Consider the following 24,044-nt stretch of genomic DNA (forward strand, 5'->3'; position numbering starts at 1 on the left):
AATTTTATCATTTTTCCATCTTGAAAAAAATGACACTTTTGATTGGCTAAACATACTAACTCCCTTCTCTTTTACACATCACCCACTATAAATGCTGGGGGGGAGAGGAATCTAAGTACTCTCTGTTGTAGATGGAATTGGTCACCCAAGATGTCCATGTGCTAATCCCCAGAATCTGTGGCTGTATTACTTTACATGGTAAAAGGGGCTTTGACAATGTTATTACAGATTTTGAGACAGATAATCTTGGATCATCCAGTGGTCCACAGGAGAGTCCTTATTATAGGGAGGCAGGAAAGTCAGAGTGAGAAGAAGATTTGAGGACACAGTCAGAGGTCACAGAGACAGACTTAAAGATGCCACACTGCTAGCTTTAAAGACGGAAGAAGAAGCAGGAGCCAGGAGTCGAGGGGATGCTGGTGGTTTCTAGAAGCTGAAAAAGGCAAAGAAATTGATTATTTCATAGAACCTGCAGAAGGACCACATTCCTTCCCAGAAAAGCTTGATTTCAGGACTTTCGACCTCCAGAACTATAAAATAAATTTGTGGTGTTTTAGCCACTAATTTTGCAGCAATTCGTTACAGCAGAAATAGGAAAGTAATACACTCTCTCTCCCAGCTTCCCTTCTAACTAGGGGTGTCCATGTGACCCAGTTCTACCAGATGACAGTTACATGAAAGTCTGCTTTGAACTTCTGGGAATATTAGTACTATTTTCTTGGTGATAGAGACAGCCTCAAGTAGACAGCTCATGCTGTATCTTTTCCCCCTTCTTGCATGGAATTGAAGGGTGATATCTGGAATGGTGACAGATAGTATGGGGCAATAAGTTCACAAATATTAAAACAAAAAGTGAACACATACCACCAAGCAGAAAGATAAAAGACACTTGGATTCCTGCTGCTATCGCTGAGCTTCCAGAACATATCAGAGACCACCTCTTTGTTAAATGAGCACTGAATATTCTAATTTAAAAGCTTATTAATCAAAGTGCAATTCACAGAGTAGCAACATTGCCAAGAACTGGGATCTCATTAGAACTGCAGAATCATACGCTGCCTCAGATGTACTGAATTAGAATCTATAATTTAACAAGACCCAGGTTATCCTCATGAGCATTCAAGTTTAACATGATCTGATTTAAGCCACCTTTAGTTAAAAATGAGCATTCCTGGCCAGGCACTGTGGCTCACGCCTGTAATCCCAGCACTTTGGGAGGCCAAGGGAGGCGGAGCACTCTGAAGTCAGGAGTTGGAGACCAGCCTGACCAACGTGGAGAGACCCAGTCTCTACTGAAAACACGAAATCAGCCAGGCATGGTGGCACATGCCTGTAATCTCAGCTACTCAGGACGCTGAAGACAGGAGTATTGCTTGAACCCCAGAGGCAGAGGTTGCAGTGAGCTGAGATCATGCCATTGCACTCCAGCCTGGGCAACAAGAGCAAAACTCTGTCTTAAAAAAAAGCATTCCTAAATGATCCCACATGAAGAGCCAAGTTTCCCAGCATCATTTACTGAATAGTTCATGACTTCGCCAATGATTCTATCAGACACCAAGTGCCCGTGCGTCCACAGTTCTACCCCTGGGTCCTCTGTTTTGTCTATTGGACTCTTAGTGTAATCCTGAACCAGAATGTCTTCATTACTAAATGCCAATATTACTTAATTAGTATAACTTTAAGTCTTAGTTATCTGATTAAGCAACTCTCAACATCTTGCTATTATTCCAAACTGTCTTGGCTCCTCTGAGCTCCTTAATCTGGTATAGGACTTTTCAAGTCAGCTGTAAATTTCCTTAAGGCCTGCTGAAACGCTGAATGTCATTGCACTGAAGTTATAGCTTTGTTTGAGAAAAACTGATATCTTTATATAGTTGAGTCTTTCCCTCCACTCTTCTTTGTTGACCAGTTTTAAATATGTTCTCATTTCAATTATGATTTCTTTTTGACCCATAAGGTGAGAGAAGTGATCACTAAATTTCAACATGTATTGAAACATTGGCTACCTTTTTATTTATTTCAAATGTTGCAATGTGGCCAGAGAACAATGTCTGTATAAACTATTTGTCATGGGTTGAGATTTACTTTTTGACCCAGTGAATTTTTTGTAAGTGTTCCTGTAGGCTCAAACAGAACATGCAGCCTGTTACTAGGGTACCTTCCACAATGAGGCCTCCATTCACTCTGCTGTCACCTTAGCTACAGCTTCCCAGATGGCCCAGCACACCCTTGCCTCCACCCCATCCTCCTATCTGCCTGGAAGATTCCTACCCATTCTCCATCCCTTAGCCCAAGGACACTGAGGCTCCATGTCCAGGCTTCGGCTGCTCTGCGTCACCATCCCAGCTTCAGGGCGCTCCTGACAGGCCCCTTCCACCTGCTTCTTCCTCCCTTCTGCCAGCCTCAGCCCTCCTCCTCTTAGGGCTCACACCCACTCCCCGACACGCCTCCTCTTAGGACAGTCACTCTCACAGATGTCCAGGAATGTACCCCTGTCTCCCTCCTGCCGAATCTGCTCCCCCAGCAGGTTGGGGAGACACGCTTAGGACCAGGAGGAGAGCGTGCCAGGTCCCTGCGATCCAGCCCCACAGGCAGCCTCCTCTCCCATGGCTGAGCCCATGGCAAGCCCATCCCGTCCCAAAACCAGGCACCAGTGCACACACATTTACACACGTCTGCGCACATCACACACACACTGCGGTCCTGTCCTGGCTCCATCCCTCCATCTCTCACCTGGGTGGAAGCAGCTGCTCGTGCCCCAGGGCACAGAATGTGAGGAAGGCGAGGAGGGTGGGGGAGGACCCCCGGGGAGTGACCCACTTCCTGGGCCCTGGTCCTCCTGGCAGGAGGGTTTCGGGTGTTTCTGCGAAGGAAGAGATTTCTAGAAATAGCTTCACATCCACAGAGTCATAAATTCAGTCGGAGGGAAAGTTCTGTGCAGGGTGCTGAGCGTCTTGTGGGGTCACAACACAGCAGAAACTGGGGAGTACGGCCCTTTCCACAGCTGCAGACTGAGAGGAGGGAGGGGAAATGACAGCAGAGGCTTGGCCACAGGGTGGGGCCCGGGGCAGGAGCCAGGCTGAGCTTCGGGAGCGCTGTAAGAACAGACGCTTGGGTAGCACAGGAGGAGGACGTCAAGCCGGTTCCTGTCCTTGAGACAGCAGAGATTGCAGTGCCACTACGAACTCTGAGCAAAGCCAGCTCCCGGCGGCTCTGTGCCCAGAAGTGGCCTTTAGGACTTCTAACAAGTGCTTCCTCGTTCCCTTCCCTTCCCTAAAACCCACAACCCAGGTAACTGGGAGCCCGACAGACCAACGCTGCTTCTCAGGGGAATTAATGCTTTTCCCCAGCTTGCAAAACATGTGAAATGCTAGACTTCGATGCTTTCAAATGTTCATAGAATCAAATCCCTTTTGTGAAAGATCATAGTGTCCAAAATCCCTGGTCTCTACTTCATAAGAAAATCAAACACGCAGAAAGACTTTTTAAAAAAATGTTCACTGGAGTAAAAATGACCATCTTCACCATTTTTAAGCATGTAGCCCGCAGTATAAAGTACATTCACGTTGCTGTGTGCCACATCTGCGGGACGTTTCATCCTGCAGCACCCAAACTCTGTTCACATTCCACCCCAAATCACCCCCCACCCCTGCCAAACCCCAGCCTGGGTAACCACCTTCCAGGTAACCACTTTTCTACTTTGTTTCTATTATTTTGTTGTTGTTTGAGACAGAGTATTGCTCTTTCGCCCAGGCTAGAGTGCAGCTCACTGCAACCTCTGCCTCCCAGGTTCAAGCGATTCTCCTGCCTCAGCCTCCCAAGTAGCTGGGATTACAGGCATGCACCACCACACTAGGCTAATTTTTGTATTTTTAGTAGAAACAGGGTTTTACCATGTTGGCCAGGCTGGTCTCGAACTCCTGACCTCAAGTGATCCACCCACCTTGGCCTCCCAAAGTGCTAGGATTACAGGTGTGAGCCACCACACCCGGCCTATTTCTATGATTTTTGGCAACTTCAGATACTCATGTGAGTGAAGTTCCACAGTGTCTACCCTTCTGAGACTGAGCAGGATGCCCTCGAGATTCATCCAAGTGAGCACGGGACCCTCGCCTGCACAGGAAGCAGAGGCTGGGGCCTCGAGGGCCTGGCGCTCACATCGGTTTTCCAAATGTCTGAGATGGTGCTGAGCTTCCCAAAGGGACCCCACAGAAGGAGGAGCAGTGGGGGTGGCTAAAGTGGGTGGGCATGCCTCAGATATGAAGTCTCTATAGTAGTCAAAACCACAGGCTTTGGGGTGCTGCTCTCAGCCTATCACATCCCAAGGTATCCACCCCCCACCCGGACTGGTCTTCATGCACCCACCTTGCCAGCTGCTCTATCTCATTACAAGCCTGAAGGAAACCCTGGCTATGCTGGGATGGGCCAGGAAGAAGTCTGGGGACACCCAGGACACATCTTGGTGGGGAAAACTGACAAAGCCCCTCTCATGCCTCACCCCACCTGCCTCCTTATTGAAAGAGAATCCGTTTTGGAGGAACCCTTACCCTTCCTTTGCAGTAAGTCAACGCACATAAAATCAGCTCATTAAAATGATGAGACAAAAATCCTAAGCCAGGTAGTGCAGTTCATCCCCGCTGGTATACTGACAGAGGCAGAGGCTCAGCAAGAAGCTGTTTTCCCAAAATAGTTTCCCTCATTCTTAAAGGAAACATTAAGCCAAAAAGGCTCCCACCTAAATGAAATATTAAGCATCCTGGGGTTGCTCTGAGTAAAACCGAAGCTACAAATAACTCCTCAAAGATGTAGCAAGTCAATTATTTGCTGAGCTGACCAGTTTGCAAAATGATCTTTCAGCAAATCAGCTCTTAGAGAATTGATTCCTGTGCAGAAGGAAGCCTGCCGGGTTCTGGTTTGGCACCCATCTGAGGAAGGACGGGGGCTCTCTGCTCCCTAGTGGCTGTGCGGCTAATGACAAGTGCAGCGAAACGCTCACCAGCGGGCTGAGAGCCCTCCTCACTCAGCAGGCAGGTTAAGAGTAGGGAGAAGGGGCCGGGCGCGGTGGCGCAAGCCTGTAATCCTAGCACTTTGGGAGGCCGAGGCGGGTGGATCACGAGGTCGAGAGATCGAGACCATCCTGGTCAACATGGTGAAACCCCGTCTCTACTAAAAATACAAAACATTAGCTGGGCATGGTGGCACGTGCCTGTAATCCCAGCTACTCAGGAGCCTGAGGCAGGAGAATTGCCTGAACCCAGGAGGCGGAGGTTGCGGTGAGCCGAGATCGCGCCATTGCACTCCAGCCTGGGTAACAAGAGCGAAACTCCGTCTCAAAAAAAAAAAAAAAAAAAAGAGTAGGGAGAAGGACTGGATTTCCAGAAATCATATACGCCAGGAAGACACAAGTTATGCAAGCAAGGAGAAATCGACCAAGACCAAGCGCCGTAGTGGACACAGAGATTAGCAAGGCGAATCCCTGGCTCAAGGGCCCCTAAGGCAGTCTGAGGGTGGGGAAAAGACTAAGCTGTGGTCACAAAACAAGGTAATGTGCCATGATAGAGATGCGTCCTGGCCGCCATGCTAGTGAAGAGGAGGCGATGTAAACCCTGCAAGATGGAAAAACAACCAAATGGGGAAATAAACTTCTAAACAAATCCATAAACCCACCATTTCCTGTGGCAGGTACTGCAGTGGAGAAGATTGCAGGGCACAGAGGAGGGAAGGTTGCATGGGAAAAAGAATGCCTAAGTCTTGAAGAGCTGCACACATTTGCCTGTCAGACGCTGGAGGGAGGATGCTTCGGGCAGACAGAGGATGATAAAGGCCACCAACATCGGGGCCCTGAGACAGCCTGGCAGGTGCGGAAAAGCGTGGTCAGGCTGGAGGCAGAAGGACCAGTCCGAGACTGCTGCAGACCCCAACCTAAAAATGAGGAGGACTGACACAGAGACAGTAGCAAGGGGAACCGATTTATTACAAATTTAGAAAATAGAGACAATAAGGCCAGGCTCAGCGGCTGTAATCCCAGCACGTTGGGAGGCCGAGGTAGGCAGATCAACTGAGGTCTAGAATTTGTGATCAGCCTGGTCAACTGGTGAAACCCCATCTCTACTAAAAATCCAGAAAATTAGCTGGGTGTGGTGGCGGGCACCTGTAGTCTCAGCTACGTGGGAGGCTGAGGCAGGAGAATTGCCTGAACTGGGAGGCAGAGGCTCCAGTGAGCTGAGATTGTGCCACTGCACTCCAGCCTGGGTGACAAGAGTGAGACTGTCTCAAAAAAAAAAAAAAAAGAAGAAGAAGAAGAAGAAGAAAGAAACAATAAAAGAATTCTTTTAAAAAATAAATTCACAGTTGCTAACCCAACTGTTCCAGTAGCCACATCAAAGGGAGTGCTAGTCACAGCAGACATCTTCGTTATTTTGGAAAATATTATTATATGTTGTTTCATTTCAAAGACGGACAATGTGTGTGTTTACTATATCTTTGGCAGATGGTAGTAAAGTGTCTTGTAACTACATTTGTATATTTTGACAATTTTTTGATGGAATTAAATGTCTTGTTCAAGTGAAATTCATGTCTGCTATAGTAATTAAGAAATAATACACTTATTTGAAAACTTTTAACTTCCCCTGTAATCCCAGCACTTTGAGGGGCTAAGGCAGGTGGACCACTTGAGGTCAGGAGTTCAAGACCAGCTTGGCCAACATGGCAAAACTCTGTCTCTACTAAAAATACAAAAATTCGCCAGGCGTAGCGGTGTGCGCCTGTAATCCAAGCTACTCAGGAGACTGACACAGGAGAATCACTTGAATCTGGGAGACAGAGGTTGCAGTGAGCCGAGTGCACATCACTGCACTGCAGCCTGGGTGACAGAGTGAGACCCCATCTCAAAAATAATAATAAAATAGGACAGGCACAGTGGCTCACACCTGTAATCCCAGCACTTTGGGAGGCCGAGGTGGGTGGATCACTTGAGGTCAGGAGTTCAAGACCAGCCTGACCAACATGGAGAAACCCTGTCTCTACTAAAAATACAAAATTAGCTGGGCATGGTGATGCATGCCTGTAATCCCAGCTACTTGAGAGGCTGAGGCAAGACAATCACTTGAACCTGGGAGGCAGAGGTTGCGGTGAGCCAAGATCGTGCCATTGCACTCTAGCCTGGGCAACAAGAGCAAAACTCCATCTCAAAAATAATAATAATAAAATAAATAAAACTTTAACTTGAAGAAGTGACACCTTTTTCTGATTCTCATAAAAGGTAGTGGTCACCCAGGCTGCCTGGATGTGGAGCAGCCTGGCATCACAGCACTTTCTAGTGGCTTCATGGAGAGAGGGCTGAGAGGCCAGTGTTCTGCTAGAGATGAGCACATCGGTGTGGGGATGCTGGGCTTGAGGCTTCTAGAGACAGAACAGGCAGAGACAGCCAAAGGTCTTGATTGATTCCTGTTTCCCAAGGATTGTTCACGCCAATGCTCCCACTGAAAATAACTAAAAATAAAGAGAGTAAAAATATTTCTAAATCTTCTCAACTTCACCCAAGGCCCAATGAGATGATAAAGAATGACCAAGCCAATGCACGAACCTGAGAAGTAAGCAAGCGTAGACAATGGCTTTTCCTGAGGACACTGGACCGTCCTGGAAAATGAGAGGCGTCAAAGCAAAAACTGCACCAGACAACATTAAACAGGCAAGGACGACCTTATTCCAGGCTATTGTAGCAGGGGAGAGAGGCCCGAACTCAGTCTGAACTCCACTCCACTGAAACGTAAAGTGGGAGGATCTTCAAGTGCCGATGCCGATGCTGGAAAGTCCTGGAGGAAGTTAGCAGGAGGCTGACCAGCAGGACGAGTTCAGCGCGGTGAGTTCTTCCTGGCTTTGCCAGTGTTCCCTGTGATCAAGCCAGCTGTGTTTGCTAACTGGTGCCAAAGGGGGCTCTTTCTCCCTCGATCTTTACATTTCATAGGTCATTGAGAAAGATAGTCATGGGTTGTAAAACTGACAGGAGGCTTTCTGAAAGACTTGCATCTCAAGCAGACAAAGAAAGAATGGACAAGAACAAGATTTCTAAAGTAACTACTCAAAGAAAAAGGAGGTCAGAGGCCTAGAGTCAGGGAAAAGCCTGTCTAAAGCTTAGCCAGATCAGAACGCAAGGGCCAGCTTGGTCAGAGTCTCACAGGAGACACCTTCATCCGCCCCTGAAAAGCTGAGCTTCTAAAGGGTTGCACCCTCAGGTGACATTGAACTACAAGTGGAACAGCCACCTGAAATGACGGCTCTGTTTGGATCCGCTGGGTGGCTCCGGGAACTCCAAGTCTTGAAATTGGTTTAAGATCATCCTGGACAAAAACCGACCATAGAGAGAGTTGGAAGCAAATTGGAAAATTCAAAAATCTTCATTGTGGGTCTCAAATTACACATATTGATAATTTGTAGGCTGGACGTAGTAGCTCATGCCTGTAATCCCAGCACCTTGAGAGGCCAAGACGGGAGGATTGCTTGAGCCCAGGAATTCAGGACCAGGCTGGGTTACATAATGAGACCCTGTCTCTACAAAAAAATAAAAATTAAAAATTATCCTTGCATGTAGGGTCCATCCCTACAGGGTCCGGTGACCCCCTCTCTGCTGGTGTGGAGACGAGAAATTGTAGAAATAAAAGACACAAGACACAAAGAGAAAAGAGAGTTTAAGCCTGGGGACCCACTGCCAACCAAAGCATGGAGTCTGGCAGTGGCCCTGAGTGCCTGGACACTCTGACTTTTATTAAGTAAAGCTGGGAGCAGGGTAGGTAGGGCGAGGCCTTGGTGGTCAGTGATAGGGTCAAGTACATCACGTGTCATACAGGTAGGGGCCCACGACTTTCAGGTAAGAAGCATAATGCATCAGCACTTTTCCAAACTTGTTAAGAAAGAACAAAGACATGAAGATTTGTATTACTTTTACTGATTATCTCTTCTAAGAAAAAAGGAAGCAGGTGCAGAGCAGAACATGAGACTGGACATGGAACGTGATCACTGAAGCACAGCATCACATAGAGACAGTTAAGCCCCTGAATGTCTGCGGGGCCTCCCTGACAGCCATCAGGCCTATGGCAAGAGCTCAGAGGAGCGGAGTTTTCTCCTAACTCCCCCAGGGGAGGAGATGTCTCAGTCGTTTTGGACGTCTCCTTCCATAGCTGGCTAAACAGCGGGCGCTTTCCCAGCACTGGGGCTGCCGCATGGCCAAGGTGCCCTCCAGCAGCCCTTACACGGGTGTGACAGAGGGCTTAAAGCATCTTGCCTTAGGGTCATTTTTTTCACAGTGTCACCCCAGGTTCCCACTTCCTACCTGAGAGGCATTAGTAAAAGAATTAGGACTGGAGGAATGGATCCAACATGGCCCATTAGGAGCAGCTCAGGATTGCAGCTCCCAGTGAAAGCACAGAGGGTGAGTGGACGCCGCATTTACAGATGGATTTTTATTGCCCACAAACCAGGAGATTCCCAGGCAGAGGAGCCCCACAGGTCGCCAGCATGGCTGTTTCGGCCGATGCAGCTGTTTTGGCTGGTACCCTGGCATGGCAGGTCTCTGTATAAAATACACGGGTCCATTTTAGCTGGTGATTGGAGCTCCTGGGAGGCAGAGTCGCCCATTCAACTGATAAAAATGGAGACTGAAACAGGGAGCCAGGCCAGGAGATTCCCAGACAAAAAAAAGCACCATGAATCTCAGCGTGGCTGTTTCAGCTGGCTCAGTGGGTCACCACACAGGAAATCACACAGATCCTGGTGCTTTTTCAACAGGAGACTGGAACACCTGGGAGACAGAGTTGCCATTCAACTAAAAAATAAAAGGGAGTCTAAGACAGGGAGCCAGGTGATCAGGCTTGGCTGGTCCCACCCCCACAAAAAAACAGCAATCCGAAAAGCTCTGGATTGACAGTTTCACAGCAAGCACAGCTAAACCTGGGATGGTCCAGCTCTGTGAGGGAGAGGTGTCTGCCATTACCGAGGCAGTCCACCACTATGGATGTAGTCCGCCATTGCTGAGGCAGCCTGCCAGTGCCAAGGCAGCCCACCATTACAGAGAGAGTCTGCCATTACAGAAGTGGGCTGCCATTGCCGACGCAATTCTAATGATACCCATATAACCAGGACTGCAGGGAAGTTCACACGGCAGCTCAGCAAAGCCTCTACAGGCAGACAGTGACTAGGCTGCCTCCTTGCTGGGCAGGGCAGTCCTGAAAAAAGCCAGCAGCACAACAGAAACTTATAAATAAAGCAATAACTCCCCAAGATAGAGCACCTGGTGGGGGGGGGCACATAATCATCAGATTCACCAGGGTGGAAATGAAGGAGAAAATGCTAAGGGCAGCCAGAGAGAAAGGTCAGATTACACACAAAGGGAAGCCCATCAGACTCACAGCATATCTCTCAGCAGAAACCCTACAAGCCAGAAGAGAGTGGGGGGCCAATATTCAACACCCTTAAAGAAAAGAACTTTCAGCCTAGAATTTCATATCTACCCAAACTAAGTTTCATAACTGAAGGAGAAATAAAATCCTTTATGAACAAGCAATTACTCAGAGATTTCATCACCACCAGGCCTGCTTTACAAAAGCTCCTGAAAGAAGCACTAAACATAGAAAGGAACAACCAGTACCAGCCACTCCAAAAACATACCAAATGGTAAAGAGCATCAACACAATGAAGAAACTGCATCAACTAATCAGCAAAACAGCCAGCTAGCATCAAAATGGCAGGATCAAATTCACACATAACAATATTAACCCTAAATGTAAATGGGCTAAATGCCCCAATCAAAAGACACAGACTGGCAAATTGGATAAACGCCAAACCCCATCAGTGTGCTGTGTCCAGGAAACCCATCTCACATGCAAGGATACACAAAGGCTCAAAATAAAAGGACAGAGGAAGATTTACCAAGCAAATGGAGAGCAAAAAAAAAGCAAGAGTTGCAATTCTTGTCTCTGATAAAACAGACTTTAAAGCAACAAAGATCAAAAGGGACAAGAAGGACATTACATAATGGTAAAAGGATCAATGCAACAAGAAGAGCTAACGATCCTAAATATATATGCACCCAATACAGGAGCACCCAGATACATAAAGCAAGTTCTTAATGACTTACAAAGAGACTTAGACTCCCACACAATAATAGTGGCAGACTTTAACACCCCATTGTCAATATTAGACAGATCAACCAGACAGAAAATTAACAAGAATATCCAGGACTTGAACTTAAGCCTGGGCTAAGCAAACCTAATAGACATTTACAGAACTCTCCACCCCAAATCCACAGAATATACATTCTTCTCAGCACCACATCACACTTACTCTAAAACTGACCACATAATTGGAAGTAAATCACTCCTCAGCAAATGCAAAAGAATGGAAATCATAACAAACAGTCTCCCAGACCACAGTGCAATCAAGTTAGAACTCAGAATTCAGAAACTAACTCAGAACCTCACAGCTTCATGGAAACAGAACAACTGGCTTTTGAGTGTTGCCTGGATAAACAATGAAATAAAGGCAGAAATTGAGATGTTCTTTGAAACCAATGAGAACAAAGACACAACATACCAGAATCTCTGGGTCGCATTTAAAGCAGTGTCTAGAGGAAAATATATAGCAATAAGAGCCCACATGAAATTGACACCCTATCATCAAAATTGAAAGAGCTAGAGGAGCAAGATCAAAAAAACTCAAAACCTAGCAGAAGACAAGAAATAACTAAGACCAGAGCAGAACTGAAGGAGATAGAGATACAAAAAACCCTTCAAAAAAATCAATAAATTCAGGAGCTGTTTTTTCGAAATGATCAACAAAATAGGCAGACCACTAGCCAGATTAAGAAAAAAGAAAAGAGAGAAGAATCAAATAGATGCAATAAAAAACGATAAAGGGGATATCACCACAGATTCCACAGAAATTCAAACCATCATCAGAGATTATTACAAACAACTCTTTGCACATAAACTAGTAAACCTGGAAGAAATGGATAAATTCCCGGACACTTGTATCCTCCCAAGCCTAAACCAGGAAGAAGTTGAAATCTTGAATAGACCAATAACAATGACAGAAGTTGAGGCAGCAATTAATAGCCTACCACCCAAAAAAAGCCCAGGTCCAGATGGGTTCACAGCCAAATTCTACCAGACATACAAAAAGGAGCTGGTACCATTCCTTCTGAAACTATTCCAAACAATCCAAAAAGAGGGAATCCTTCCCAAATCATTTTATGAGACCAACATCATCCTGATACCAAAACCTGGCAGAAACTCAGCAAGAAAAGAAAACTTCAGGCCAATATCAATAATGAACATAGATGAAAAAATCTTCAATAAAATACTGGCAAACCGATTGCAACAGCACATCAAAAAGATTACCCACCATGATCAAGTAGGCTTCATCATCCCGAGGATGAAAGGCTGGTTCAACATATGCAAGTCTATAAACGTAATTCACCACATAAATGGAACCAAAGACAAAAACCACATGATTATCTCAATTGATGCAGAGAAGGCCTTTGACAAAATTCGAGAGCCTTTATGCTAAAAACTCTCAATAAACTAGGTATTGATGGAATGTATTTCAAAATAATAAAAGCTATTTATGACAAACCAACAGTCAATATCATACTGAATGGGCAAAAACTGGAAGCCTTCCCTTTGAAATCTGGCACTAGGCAAGGATGCCCTCTCTCACCACTCCTATTCAATATGGTATTGGAAGTTCTAGCCAGAGCAGTCAGGCAAGAAAAAGAAATAAAGATTATTCAATAGGAAAGGAGGAAGTCGAATTGTCTCTATTTGCAGACGACATGATTGTATATTTAGAAGACCCCATTGTCTCAGCCCAAAATCTCCTGAAACTGATAAGCAACTTCAGCAAAGTCTCAGGATACAAAATCAATGTGCAAAATCACAAGAATTCCTATACACCAATAACAGACTTAAAGAGAGCCAAATCAAGAATGAACTGCCATTCACAATTGCCACAAAGAGAATAAAATACCTAGGAATACAACTAACAAGGAACATAAAGGACCTCTTCAAGGAGAACTACAAACCACTGCTCAATGAAATAAAAGAGGACACAAACAGATGGAGAAACATTCCATGCTCATGGTTAGGAAAAATCAATATTGTGAAAATGGCCATACTGCCCTATGCTATCCCCATCAAGCTACCAATGACATTCTTCACAGAACTGGAAAAAAAAAAAAAACACCTTAAACTTCATATGGAACCAAAAGAGATTCCACATAGCCAAGTCAATTTTAAGCAAAAAGAACAGAGCTGGAGGCATCACACTACTTGACTTCAAACTATACTACAAGCCTACAGTAATCAAAACAGAATGGTACTGGTACCAAAACAGAGATATAGACCAATGGAACAGAACAGAGGCCTCAGAGGAAACACCACACATCTAGAACCATCTAATCTTTGACAAACCTGACAAAAACAAGCAATGGGGAAAGGATTCCCTGTTTCATAAATGGTGTTGGGAAAACTGGCTAGCCATGTGCAGAAAGCAGAAACTGGACCCCTTCCTGACACCTTACACTAAAATTAACTCCAGATGGATTAAAGACTTAAACATAAGACCTAATACCATAAAAACCCTAAAAGAAAATCTAGGCAAAACCATTCAGGACATAGGCATAGGCAAGGACTTCATGACCAAAATGCCAAAAGCATTGACAACAAAAGCCAAAATAGACAAATGGGACCTAATCAAACTCCACAGCTTCTGCACAGCAAAAGAAACAGTCTTTAGAGTGAATCGGCAACCAACAGAATGGGAAAAAATTTTTGCAATCTACCCATCTGACAAAGGGCTGATATCCAGAATCTACAAAAAACTAAAACAGATTTACAAGGAAAAAAAAAAAAAACAAGTCCATTCAAAAGTGGACAAAGGATATGAACAGACACTTTACAAAAGAAGACATACATGAGGCCAGCAAACATGAAAAAATGCTCATCACCACTGGTCATTAGAGAAATGCAAATCAAAACTACATTGAGATACCATCTCACACCAGTTAGAATGGCGATCATTAAAAAATCCAGAGACAACAGATGCTGGAGAGGATGTGGAGAAATAGGAACACTTTTACACTGTGGGTGGGAGTGTAAATTACTTCAACCATTGTGGAAGACAGTGTGGTGATTCCTCAAGGACCTGGAAATAGAAATTTCATTTGACCCAGCAATCCCCTTACTGGGTATATATCCAAAGGATTATACATCGTCCTACTATAAGGACACATGCACACGAATGTTCATTGCAGCACTGTTTACAATAGCAAAGACCTGGAACCAACCCAAATGCCCATCCATGACAGACTGGACAGGGAAAATGTGGCACATACACACCATGGAATACTATGCAGCCATAAAAAATGATGAATTCATGTCCTTTATAGTGACATGGATGAACCTGGAAGCCATCATTCTCAGCAAATTGACACAAGAACAGAAAAGCAAACACCACATGTTCTCGCTCATAGGTGGGTGTTGAACAATGAGAACACAGGGACACAGGGAGGGGAGCATCACACACTGGGGTCTGTTGGGGGGAATAGGGGAGGGACAGCAGGGTGTGGGGAGGTGGGGAGAGATAGCATGGGGAGAAATGCCAGATATAGGTGAAGGGGAGGAAGGCAGCAAATCACACTGCCACGTGTGTACCTATGCAACAATCTTGCATGTTCTTCACATGTACCCCGAAACCTAAAATGCAGTTAAAAAAAAAAAAGAATTAGGATCACCTATGAATAACTAAGATCACATATGAGTAACTAATAACTACTATGGTTATACTTCTAGTTACTTTTTAAAAATTATTTATATGGAAATAGGCTGAGGCTTCTTGCTCCTGCCTTGGCACTTATGGGATCTCCCCGCTACACTTGTGTGGTGGCACATGTCTGTGGTCCCAGCTACTCAGGAGGCTGAGGCTGCAGTGAGTCCTAACTGAGCCACTGCACTCCAGCCTGACTGACAGAGTGAGAGCCTATCTAAAATTTTAAAACAAAACAAAACATATTTGATAAGTCAACATCAAGTGAAAACATGAGTCCCAGAGCAGAAAGCCCCTCAGGACTAAAAGACTGAACACTGGAAGAAAGAAATCTGAAAAGATTCTGTTTGCTACCTCTGCCCAGCAGCTACTTTCTTCCAGTCTTCATCTTCAACGCTTTGGTGAGAAACCACCTTGGGAGGAGGTGGTGACTTCACACTATAATGAGGTGGTGTCTCCAGGCTGTCATTCCTAATCATAAGATGCTGGAGAAGGAGGGCTGGAGAGAGAAGGCAGAGGGCAGCTGCTCCCTCTGCAGCAGCTTTTGCCAGCACCTAGCAGGACATTTTCTACCACTTTGATATTATTGTGAAGACATGTGCCCTGCCACGCGGGCTGCTGGCTGAAGGAGAGACAAGAGCAAAATGTGTTTGTTTGTTTGTTTGTTTGTTTGTTTCGAGATAGGGTCTTGCTCTGTCTCCAAGGCTGGAGTGCAGTGGTGCAATCACAGCTCACTGCATTCTCAACCTCTCAGGCTCGAGCAATCCTCCCACCTCCTCCCAAGAAGCTAGGATCACAGGCACACACCATCACAACCAGCTAATGCTTTTTTTGTAGAGACAGCGTCTCCCAGTGTGGCCCAGGCTGGTCTCAAACTCCTAGGCTCAAGCAATCCTCCTGCCTTAGCCTCCCAAAGTGCTGGGATGACGGGCATGAACCACAATGCCCAGCTCAAGAGCAGAATTTTGAATAAGCTTTCTTCCAGCCTGTTCTCTCTCTGCTATCTGGGCATCCAGCTGCAGCCCTCAGCCCGACTTGGCGCCTACATTCAACACAGCTCCCCTGGGCTTTGCTCACAGGTTTTCTTATTTGTTTTGGGTTGGGGGGTGGGGGTGCTGCTATTGCTGCTGAGGCTGGTGGTGGTATATTGCCAAGTAAGACAAAGTGCCCTCTTTTTATTGCAACGGTGACTTTTCTTTGCCTTCTTAGCTGGCTGCAAAGGCCTAAAAGAGTCAAGTTGCTTCTGGAAGATTCTAGAGAGATATAGGCAGGCACAAGAGGCCCACAGACAATAACCAGGAGTGCAAATAGAAAGTTCTTAAACTCTCAGTGATGAACAGTGTTAGCAAACAGCTTCGTGAAGGTTAAAACTATGAGTGAATGGTAGTTAAAGCAGGCGAGAGACCTGATTTTGAAATGAAAACCCCACCAAAAGAAAAGGGATACCCAGAGAGAGAGGGAGGGATAATTCCTGTACAAGTCCACAGCTGCTGCGTATTGTTAGATATAGTGAACACCAAGTTTCTCTTCAAAGAATCAGTACGTCAGTATGTTCAGCTCTCTTCTATTTTAAAGTTTAACTTCCTTGTATTTCCAATAAACAATCTTCTCCACTGGTTCTAATCAGTAGTTCACATCTGTTCCCCCAGCCCCTGGCTCCATCCTGACTCATCCCGGTCACCTGCTCCAGTTACCTGCTCTGGTCACCTTCTTTGACCTAGGTCACCCCTGGCTACCTGCTCTGACCCACCTGTAACCATCCTTCCCACCAAACCCTCCTCCACGCACCCCGCCACTCCAGCTCGGACCCCTGCTCTCTTTAAAACAGCCAATCAGGATTAGTCTAGCTCATGCAGTCTAACCCTAGCTAATAGGGAATGACACAGCAGTAGGGGTGACCCCAGTCAGACTTCAGTGCCCCTTTCCTCCCTTGTCCAAATGTGCGGTCACCATTGCTCCATGCGTGAGCCACATCCTTCTATAGAAGTAAACTGCTTTGGTGAGAGGATTTATCTTCTAGTGCTATTTCTTTTGCAGCATCGAAATTTTACTTACAACAGTATATTCCCAGGGTTTTCCCACTACCTCACTACTGATTCTTCTTTGTGGGATTTTCCCAAATTCTCCATAATTTTTCACCTATAAAATGTAAGAGCAGGGCTGGGCGCAATGGCTCACACCTGTAATCCCAGCACTTTGGGAAGCCAAGGTGGGCGGATCACTTGATGTCAGGAGTTCAAGACCAGCCTGGGCAACATGGGGAAACCCCGTCTCTACCAAAAATACAAAATTAGCTGGGCATGATGGCACATGCCTGTAATCCCAATTAGTTGGGTAGCTGAGGCGGGAGAATCACTTGAACCCAGGAGGTGGAGGTTGTAGTGAGCCAAGATCACATCACTGCACTCTAGCTTGGACAACAGAGTGAGACTTTGTCTCAAAAAAAATTTTTTTTCAGTGAGGACAGCTGGATGTGTCGGCAAACACCTGTAATCCCAATACCTTTGGATGTCAAGAAGGGATGATCCCCTGAGGCCGGGATTTCAAGACCAGCCTGGGAAACATAGAGAGACTCCATCTTTACAAAAATATTTCTAAAATTAGCTGAGTTTGTGGTGCGTAGCTGTGGTCCCAGCTACTTGGAAAGCTGAGGTGGGAGGATCACTCAAACCCAGGAGGTATAAGTTACAATGAGTTACGATTGCACCACTGCACTCCAGCCTGGGTAACAGAGCAGGACCCTGTCTCGAAAAATATATATAAAAATACAAAACAAAGTAAAATTCTTAAACAGTGAGACCTGCTGGAATGACTTGAGCTCCACTCCAGATTGTTCCTATGTAATATTTGAGATGCATTTCCACAGCATTTCACCAAACAAAAGCTTTCTGAAGGCGAGGTCTATGTCTGTCTTGCTTATGACTCTATTCCAGCACCAAACCGTGTCCTGATACACAAGGAACAGGAGAATGAGAGGGAGAGGAATGAAAAAAACGCCACTTTTTTATTCCAGGGAGAGGGTGGAGCAGGTGTGGCCACCGGCCTCACCCTCACCCCTCCCCACCCGCTCAGGTTGGAGGGAAGCGTCAGTCCTCACGGCTTAAGCCCCTCTTCTGACATGGACACTCATGCAGTCCTGAGCCAGCTCCTGTGGGGACACAGCAAGCAGAAGGAAAGCCCCCCCAGTCTCCACCTCTGCCTTCCCCCAGGCCTGGCACTAGACCAACCTGCAGGAGCTCCAGGCTTAGACTGGCCCCACCCCGGAGCTGCAATCAGACACCCCAGGGGTGTGGGAAGGCCACATGGGGGGCATATGGTCAAACGCACCAAGGCACTGCCCAGAGTCCCCCATGTGGTGGTGCATGCCACAGCATCAGTGTCCGGGTAGGGGCCTGCCGGAAGCAGGGCTGAGGAATGACAGTGGGTGCAGCCAGCGTTGGGCAGGGAAACTGAAGGGCAGAGTCAAGGCGGACTCCACACATGTGACTGAGCCGCACGCGGTGAGTGGGGATCTGGAGGAAGAGGCCACCTGAACCATGAGGCCATGAGACCCCAAAGGGTCCCCCTTGCCTCCGACCAGGGAAGCAGGGCCCTTGGCCCGGGCCTTGGGGACAAACGCTTGTTCCTTGGCTCACTTTCCCAGGCTCTCTCCTCTCTGAGAATTTCACCAGGGTCCCTCTGGAGTCTCAGTTTCCTGCCACAAGAGCCCCAATAGATTCTTCCCTGCCTCTGAATTCCATAGTCACTCCCCACAACCCACACAGGAAATTCTAGCCCTGCAGCAACTGAGGCCCCTTCAGGAGCTCTGCCTACTATGCAACAGCCCTCACATCTGCTCCGTCCTGGTGGCAGCGTTACTGTAATCACTGTGACCCCCCTGGGTGTTTTCTTTTGAATATCATTCCTACAGGGACCAGAGAAGGGCAGAAGTCATGAGAGGCTGAGGGTGGCCCCGGGGTTGCTGCCAGCACAGATGCCAAGGGCCTAGGACAAACCTGGGGCTGGGGCCTGCCAGGTACAGATGGAGCCCATGCCATTGCCACAGGGATCAAGAGATCGGAGGTCAGGACCGGAAAGCGTTCTCCAGCAGGAGCTTCCATCGCTCCTGAGAATACGACACGGGCTGAACGCAGAGATTCCAGGGCAGAGATTGATCACCCAGGCACCCTGTGTCTCCCTCAGCACCCGTGATGAACCACACTTCAGAGAGCAAAGGATCCTCAGCCCCTGGCTCGCCCCAGCTGCTCCCACCTCCCCACCTCCTGGCTGGAAAGGCTCCCTCCCGCCAGGGCGGAGGCGCAGGCTGATCAGGGACGATCCCCGGAACTGCTGCCAAAAATCCCGTCCTCACCCATCTAGGAGGACTCCACCCCACTTCTCTGGGCTCCCTGCTCTGACAACCACGGAGCTGAAGCGAATGAAGCTGTCGCGGCTGGAAAACGGTGATCCGGAGCGTCGGAGGAGGCTGCGGACCCTGGAAGGGAAATGAGTCCAGGAGGCGCAGAGCCAGCAGGAACCGGGGCACAGGGCACAGGGCGAGTCCCCACGACAGAAGCCAGGGCTATGGGCTCTCCAGCATCGCCGACAGAAAAGACAGGAGCCTACACCGCACCCCTCATGCGGGACCCCCGGCCATGCTCTCAAACGTATAACCGTAAACCCTTCACATAGCCTGTGCCTGGGGGAGCACTCCGCGACCTCAAACTGGAACCGGGTGCCGGGGGTGCAGGGGGGCAGAGACACTGAGCGGCGCCCCCATTCCTCTCCCGCGACTTTTCCAAGAGACAGGCTCTCCCCTGCAGCCGCCCCTGTGCTCCTCTGCTCCGCACCCTCCATTCTGACCCGCGGATCCTTCCCCTTCTTACCAACTGCTAAGATGTGGCCCGTTAACCAAAACGGTTTCCTTTTTTTTTTTTTTTTTTTTTTTTAATATAATAACAAAGACTTATGCTTTTTTTTTTTTTTTTTCTGCTTCTTCTTCACCTGCAGTCAAGAAGTAGGAAAGTGTTAGAAAAATCAAACAGCCATCCAGGCATCGCTGGTGGCCACGCTTCTCCGTCCCTCCATCACAATCGATAGCTCCCTGCGCGGTCCAGCTATGTTGAGGCTTCAAATCGCACACACAGCACTGTCACCCTGGTGGCCGTGCCTTCCCGTGTAGGCATTAGCGGGCTCTGTGCTTTTTGCCGAGAGAGAGGGGTAGAGCCGGAGGAAGAAAAGGCCTGAGAGGCCCCTGACCTTGTTTCCTGCAGCATCAGCTCCAGAGCCGAGGTCAGAGGAGAGGATCTGAGAACATACGTGGCCAGGAAGATGAAGGTAGGGCGTTCCCTCAGGCCCCAGGGTTTCCCCTTCCTGCTCCAGCACAAACCCGATGACAGGAGAAGGGCAAGTGAGAGGCAGGCCAGGAAGCCCAGGAGAAGGGGCCGCATCCCACTTCCCAGCAGCACAGCAAGGGGGCTGGGGAGACCCCTGGGAGAAATGGCTCCCCATGGCTCCTAGGCAGGCAGTGCTGGGGCCTCACAGCAGATTCCCACGCCCTAAGCTCCGTGTAGAAGCTGCAAAGAAAGGCAGAGCCAAGAGGCCGATGGGCCGGGACCGAGGACCGAGACCAGCGAGAGCCGCTGCTGAAGACCTGCGCCCGGGACCACGCAGATCCCCTGTGCCTCTGCACTGAGACCACTGAAGCTCCACGCCACGTGGGGACGGGCAGTCATTAAGGGCTTTTCCTTTCCTGTCACTGCCCAGAATGAGGGCTCCAGGTGGAAATATGAGTGGACTGTAGGAGATACATGCGTATTTCCTGCAGATCTAAATATGTAAATAAAATGCTTATCAACTACCAAGAGACATTAGACTCACATCCAAGGCAAAAGCAAACGTATGCAGTTTTCTTTTTCAAAGTATTGCTTGTCAACTAATTTCAAGTGGTTTTTGTTTTCTTTCTTTTGAGGGAAAATGGCAAAGCCAGGGTGTCAACAGCTGCAGCCAGCTTCAGGCCTCCACCAGCACTGCCCGCACAGGAGGAGAGGATCTGGGGCTGAGACCCCACCCCCCTGCACAGGACGCTTGAGGGTCTGAGGCTGAGACCCCGCCCACACTGCACAGGACGCTTGGGGGTCTGAGGCTGAGATCCCCACCATCTCTTTCCGGACTTGGGGTTTGGTTGCTCTCAGTAGGGAGTCCCCTCCCTGGCACATCTTCATCTGTGTCTTCACCAAAGCTGGAAAAGGAGGGAGAAGCTGCCTGGGATAATAAAGGTAGATCCCTCTGCTATTAACCACCGCTCCCAACAAATTAAGGCTTATAAATCTAAAACTAGTCCTGTTTGACTGGAGTGGCAAGATCAAGGCCACCGTGCTGAAAGAGACAGCAGTGCCCTGAGCAGAAATGGGTCTAGATGGGAGGGGGGGAAAGACAGGTCTAGAAGTGGGACAAGCAGCTCCCCAAGGCCCCATTGCAGATGCCACAAAGGCCAGTGGTGGAACCCGGGGCAGTCTAGCCACACAGGCGCTATGCTGGGCATGAGGAACTAATGACGTGAATATAGACATGTAAAGATATTTAACTCAGCAAAACATATAACATTCAACTCTGCAACTGACCTGCTGTAACGTGCATGGCAGCAGCAGTTTTTCTTTAACACCCCCACCCCCCACCCCTGCCCATAGCCAAGCATTACATGAAGGGAAGCGACGCCTTCCTCTTTTTCAGGGAACATCCAGTGCTGGACGCATTGGCAAGGATCTACCCGGGGCCAGCGTCCCTGGTGACAGACATACATTGCAAAATGTCCAAGACCTCTGGCACTGTTGTTAGTGACATCAGACATCCATCTCCAGCTGGCGGCCGCAGCAGGCTGCTGTGTGCATGGTCGCCATGACCTGAAGTGTTCCTAAGGTAACTGACAGGAAGGTTACGCACTTCCCTGAGGCTAGGCCCAGGGAGCCGGGAGGTCTGGAATCCAGCCTCCTTCTGCTCCCAAACCACACGGCTCACCATGAGGGCCCTTTCCTTTGACCCAAGGCCTCGCCACAAGCCTTGGGCTTAATCATCCGGCAACCTGTACCCTGATGTTGCCTTTTTTCTTTATTTGCACAAAGATTTCTTCTCCCACATATCAAAGTGTCCCCAGGGGTTATGACAGTACGGAGGGGACTCCAACGGACAGGAATCCTCCTGGTCAGGTGGGGAGGCACACTCTGGCAATGGGGGGGCATTCTGTGGCAATGGGGGGCATCTGCACGAATGTGACCTCCAATGTGCTGCCAGGCGGACAAGGTCACAAGGAGCAGACTAGGGAAAAAGATGAGGTTGAAACCGCGGGAGGCGAGCCCACACTGACAGCCGGAAAGACCTCAGGGGTCTTTGCTTCCTGGCTGCTCGAACTCCAGTGCTCCCACCACATGAGCTGAGAGCTGATGCCGGGATCTGACAAAACCACAGCCAAGGCCCAGCGCGGTGGCTCACGCCTGTAATCCTAACACTTTGGGAGACGTAGGTGGGCGGATTGCCTGAGCTCGGGAGTTCAAGACCAGCCTGGGCAACATGTGAAACTCCGTCTCTATTGAAATACAATAGAAATTAGCCGGGGGTAGCAGCGTGCACCTACAGTCCCAGCTACTCCGGAGCCTAAGGCAAGAGAACCCGGGAGACAGATCGCAGTGAGCTGAGATCTTGCCACTGCACTCCAGCCTGGATGACAAAGCAAGATGCCATCTCTACAGAAAAAAACAAAAACAAAAAACCCACAGCCAAACGATATCTGGCACATCTCCCCAGAGCATGTTAGATAAAGATGCACAGAGGATAGAGAGTAATTCAACACTTGTAAAGCTTTTAAGCCAAAACAAACTTCCCCAAGAGCCTGGCTTGCACATGGTAGCCTTGGGCTTCCCCCACAAGCCTCCCAGCACTTCATCTTCTGTGCTAAGGGCTGAGCCTCCTTTGAAAAACAGAGAATAAGGCCGGGCGCGGTGGCTCAAGTCTGTATTCCCAGCACTTTGGGAGGCCGAGGCGGGTGGATCACGAGGTCAAGAGATCAAGACCATCCTGGTCAACATGGTGAAACCCCGTCTCTACTAAAAATACAAAAAAATTAGCTAGGCATGGTGGCGCGTGCCTGTAATCCCAGCTACTCAGGAGGCTGAGGCAGGAGAATTGCCTGAACCCAGGAGGTGGAGGTTGCTGTGAGCTGAGATCGCGCCACTGCACTCCAGCCGCCTGGGCAACAAGAGCGAAACTCCGTCTCAAAAAAAAAAAACAAAACAAAACAAAACAAAAAAAAAAAAAAAAAAAAAAAAAAAAAAAAAAACAAAAACAGAGAATAAAGTTAACTGCAAGGTGTGGCCCCCGGCCCCCCTGACTCCTGGCCCGGGACATTTTCTACTACACCACATAGTACTTGATGACATGCATTCCTGAAGCCTCTGGAATTCTAAGAGTCGGGGTCACAAAAGCTCCTCTCACGAAGTGGCAGCACAGCATGGTGAAGGGGTGTGTACTTCGGGGCAGAGAAAGCTGGGTTCCAGGCCCAGATGGGAGCCAGGAGCAATCATGTGGACTCCCACGCAGGCCCTCCTCACCTCCCGACAGCCTGAAGCAGGATGTCCAGGCCAGTCCGCCCTGTCCTCTCCAACCCCGCCTCCAAGCTCCTGACTGTCCGCTCCTCTGGCTCCTGGCTCTCGCAGGTTCTGTCTCAGCATGTACACACATACACACTGACACACTCACACTCACATTCATTCATGCACTCTCTGACACACTAACACACTCACATACTTGTGTGTGCACAAACACACTGACACTCTCACACATACAGACACACACTGTCATGGTCACATACACCCGCACACAGACTCACACACACACTCAGGCACACACACACACACTCCTACACATACCCACACACACAGTCACTCACATTCACACACACACACACCCCAACACACCCCTTTCCACCATGACAGTGTGTGTGTGTATGTGTGTGTGTATGTGTATATACACACACACTCGCAGCCTGACCACTGTGGAGGGCTCTCTGCTGTCCCCTTCTGGCTCTTGTTGGCTATGCTTTCAACACAAGCTTTTTTTTTTTTTTTTGAGACAGTCTCCCTCTGTCACCCAGGCTAGAGAGCAGTGGCAGGATCTCCGCTCACTGCAACTTTCATCTCCCAGTTTCAGGCAATTCTCCTGCCTCTGCCTCCTGAGTAGCTGGAATTACAGGCATG

At 48.2% G+C, this 24,044-nt stretch overlaps 1 protein-coding gene and 1 long non-coding RNA gene across 5 annotated transcripts in view; both read right to left on the reverse strand.

Annotated features, from left to right (window-relative positions):
* Positions 1-24,044, reverse strand: part of GIMAP8 (GTPase, IMAP family member 8) — a 51,646-nt gene that overhangs the window by 20,765 nt on the left and 6,837 nt on the right. The window contains exon 1 of one of the 4 annotated variants that reach the window (XM_003929844.4): positions 2,734-3,198. The exons of the other annotated variants lie outside the window; for them this stretch is intronic. The gene's annotated coding sequence lies outside the window, so the exon portion shown is untranslated. Of the gene's footprint in view, positions 1-2,733; positions 3,199-24,044 lie in introns of those variants that run through there. 4 annotated transcript variants of the gene reach the window in all.
* On the reverse strand, positions 5,954-13,618 carry LOC141580006 (uncharacterized). Its single transcript, XR_012511993.1, has 2 exons — positions 7,586-13,618; positions 5,954-7,491 (listed from the first exon to the last, which is right to left on the reverse strand). It is a non-coding gene; the product is annotated as an uncharacterized LOC141580006 (long non-coding RNA).

This window comes from Saimiri boliviensis, chromosome 10 (assembly GCF_048565385.1).
Source record: "Saimiri boliviensis isolate mSaiBol1 chromosome 10, mSaiBol1.pri, whole genome shotgun sequence".
Taxonomy (NCBI): Eukaryota; Metazoa; Chordata; class Mammalia; order Primates; family Cebidae; genus Saimiri; species Saimiri boliviensis.